A 4,152-nucleotide genomic window follows, 5' to 3' on the forward strand; every position below is an offset into this window, starting at 1 on the left:
CCATTCATAACATAATTTTGAAAAATCAATATTTCCTATACGCGCGGCAATACAAGTTAAATCTTTAATTATAATTTTAGCTTCATCAAAAAGAACAATATCCGAATTCAAAAAAATTAAATGTTGAAAAAAGACATCTTTATATGGTAAACGTTTTAACATCTCCCGAACTGCTGTTTTATGAAATTTGAAGCATTTTATTCTAATTTCTTGCGTTTTTTCTTTTCTAAAAGTAATGTTGCCAAAAGATTTTCGCACTGAGACCTCACATATATATCATTTAAATGAAGAATGTTATTTTCATTTTCCACATCTAAATTAACGATTTCTTTCAAAGCCTCAGAAGTCATAAAATTGTTTGCAATTTGTTGAATTATTTGCTGACTCTTTTCAAATAATTTATGTACTAAAATTTTGCGTGATTGAAAAAAAACATTAAAACTATTAAAAAAATTTTTTAATAGTTTTAATGTTTTTTTATTAATTTTAAAAACAATAAATATGATTTTATTGTAATATTATTTAATTCTGATAAAATAATTTCCACAGATTTTAACTTATTTTCATTTACTGTTAAAATAAAGAAATTTGTTAACACATCTCAATTGTCTAGAATTCTAACTACACACTTATAAAACCAGCCATCTTGTATTCATAATTTAAGAATTTTATTTTTTTCTACTTCAAAGAAATCTTGAAATTCTTTTAAAATTGCACATCTGTTTGCACTGCCCGAAACATAAGTGGCAATACTCTAATTAATTTTTCATATGATTTCGGTAATTCTTCACAAGCTTTACTAGCTACGATCGCGGTTGAATAGCAAATGCAATTTAATAATAATATTAAACCTGGTACTTCTGATTGTAAATGAGAAAAAAAGAAGTTTTTATGGCCAATCATTACTGATGCGTTATCACATTCCGATTATATTTTTTAAAGGTATAATATATTTTTGCACCCCATGTTTCACCTTTGAGTTTGATGTTTGATCTCTTTCTTTTTATTTCATGATAGTGCCGCTCAGAGAGCGCGTGGCCCATCGATGAAAATAGGTGATAGTCAGAAGGTGCTAGGTCTAGCGAGTAAGTGGGATAGGGTATGAGCGGCACTCGATTCTTACGAAGACGTCCGAAAATGGCTTGATGAGTGGTTTGCCTCGAAAGATGAGGAATTTTTTTGGCGTGGTATACACAAATTGCTCGAAAGATGGGAAAAATGTATAGTTAGCAAAGGCAAGTACTTTGAATAAATTTATTTTTGCTTCCTAGGAAAAAAAAATGTGTTTTTCTGATTAAAAAACAGCGGATTTATTACCTGGTATATATACGCCGCGGACACATCCGAGTACTCGAGTACCTACCATAGAAAAATTCTATTTTGAAGGACTATTAGTTTTTTATTAATTTATTTGATTTATGCACGTATTATGTAATAATAGAATACATGAAAATTAATATAAAAAAAAACATTTATTATATTCTATACATTTAACAAAAGTTACTGCATGTTCATTGCAGGCTTATCACATTGGGAGCAGATCTTTCATGTTTTTCTTTTCTTCTTGATTGTCTGTTTATAACAAATATAGCAGGAACTTTCTTCCTTCTGATGCATCTCTTTCAACTGTCAGACCTAAAGCAGTCTCCACAAGATTTACCGATTACATTTTCAATAGCGATTTTGGTGTTATAATTTCTCATTATTTGCAAGTTTTAAGATCGATCCTCATGGTTTGCAAGTTCTTCATTCAATTGGCGCATAAACAGCTGCCTCTGATTGTTTTTCTCGACAGCATTTTATTATGTTCATAATAAATTAGATAGGAACTCTGGTGAATTTTGCTGAAATTTTTGAAACTTCGTCGAAAATGAATTTTTCAGCTAAAAATCGCTGAAATTAAACTGAAATTTTGTTGAAATACTGAAATTTTGTTGAAAAGTATTCCAAAATATGGAATAATTTCAGCAACATTTTTCCACCAGGAAAACGAATGAAGTAACGTCTAACATGTCGAGAAACATAACTGGCAGTCTCAAAGTGCGATGTTGTGTATCTGCTGATCATTTGGTCCATGATATCGACGCCAGCTTTATTTATTATAATACGTAATAATGTGGAACTTCTTCTTAACATCATCGTTCACAGTCATGTCAGAATGTATCAGATATCAGATAGCATTTGATATCAGAATTATTGCTTCTTCGATATGTAAGAACACTGTATTACTTTTTCGTGGAATCCAAACACAGTAGAGTATATACTTCTCTCGATTTATTCGGAACCATCACACTTGGAATGTAAGATTTATTTTTCTTCAAAGTATCAACTAAAATTAATTTCCATGAAAGCAAGTTTTTGGCAAAAAGTAATATTGTAAAATAATTATCCATGGCGATATTTCTACCACTACTTCGGTACGCGGCTTTTCTTTTACTATTCTTTCTCTTTGGTTTTTCTCTCGAACATTATACGTTTTACTTGTGTAAATGATGCAAGAGATAGGCATTTTCAGCGTCACAAATTCATCAAATCTTGATGCCACAGCCAAGTGTTCCCGCTTTAACTATAGTAGCACGTCTGTGCGAACGAAGAACACGATTGGCACCATAGTGGAAGGGATAACATGTATGCAATTGGCTGGTGTCTTTGTCTAAATCTCTGTTCTCTCCATCTATGGATTGTTCATAGTAGATGAGTGTTACCAACTGTGAAACGCTAAACATGGGACGGTATTTATAGTTCGTTCTTATTTTAAAATCATCGTAAATAATGTCTTAAGATGCTAATACAGTCCTCGGATTAACTTATTTCTTAAGACTATACTTAAGACAGTCTTAAATGTAAGAATGGACTATGAATATCGACCTGTTCGCGTCATGAAGTTGACACTGAATCTTGTTTAACACACTTTATGTTTCTCTTTGTTATAAAAGATGAGAGGTGAGCAGGATACCCGGATGCATAACAACATTGATAAAATTGGGTGTATATACAAAGGTTAAATGTTGAATAGATGTTTCATTTGCGTTTTAAAACATTTATTGAATTGTTTATGAAATGGAAATTTAAACATGGAATTGTTTGAGTATTGAATATATTCATGATGTTTGATAGGTGTTCAAGAAGTGTGAAATGATGTTTCGGAATTTTGCAAATATTCAGAAGGTCTTTGAATTAATATATCCACTGAACATTTGTAGCATTCCGAAAACATCACACAATATTTCTCAAACGGCTGTCAAACATTATCGTAAACATCTCCTAAACAATTCCGTGTTTAAGTTTCCATCTTATAAACAATTCAATAAATGTTTTAAAAAAAAAATTAAACATCCCTGATAGAAATTTAGATAAAGAGCAAGTATAGTTACTGCGTGAATGCTATAATAAAAAGAATACGGTTATAATTTCCTAACGAAAAAAATAATTTTTTTGTTACTTTTTATTTTTTCAGTTCAATTTATATTTATTATTTCTCATACCTGTTTATTATGTTTTATTAACTACAATTAATTATTGAAAAATGCATCACATCACCGGCAAGCGATTTTGAACCTGATTCCTAAAACAGTAGCTTAATATATTGGGTTGTCCGGAAAGTTCGTGCCGACTAACCTACATAATTTAATAAATGTAAATTAAAATTTAAATCTTCTGCGTTTCAATTTTTCTTCAACATCAGAATTTTCCGGATCCCAATACTTACGTTGAGCAAATCGCATGCTTCTGATGAAGTTAACGCGTTATACCTCATACTATAAATCATTCTTAATTTCATATCTCTACTGACAGTTTAACATTATTAATATTTGAGATTAAATAAAATAATACACTGATATTTATTAATTCAATTAGGGAATGAATAATGACAAAGCGATTGTCCTCAGTCTCGAGAGATCAGCTGACCGTGACGGGCGTGTTTCATCTCGCTGCGATTGTATGTTTATTTCTTATAGCTTTAAACATTTGTATTATTTTTACCGAAATCGATATTATAAATATTAATGAAAAAAGTTTAGAGATGCAATAAAATTTTTTTTCAAAACACATTATTTTATTGTATTATTTTATTGTAAATTATATGTATAATGTAAATATAATATTTTATATTATATAATATATTATTAAATTTTACTTTCTTATATAATA

The 4,152-nt window shown here is 29.8% G+C and overlaps 1 pseudogene; it reads left to right on the forward strand.

The window, feature by feature from the left end:
- Positions 1 to 1,045: 1,045 nt before the first annotated feature.
- LOC108694104 overlaps positions 1,046 to 4,152 on the forward strand; it is a 14,162-nt pseudogene continuing 11,055 nt past the window's right edge.

The sequence above is a fragment of the Atta colombica genome, unplaced genomic scaffold (genome assembly GCF_001594045.1).
Source record: "Atta colombica isolate Treedump-2 unplaced genomic scaffold, Acol1.0 scaffold115, whole genome shotgun sequence".
NCBI classification, from domain to species: Eukaryota; Metazoa; Arthropoda; class Insecta; order Hymenoptera; family Formicidae; genus Atta; species Atta colombica.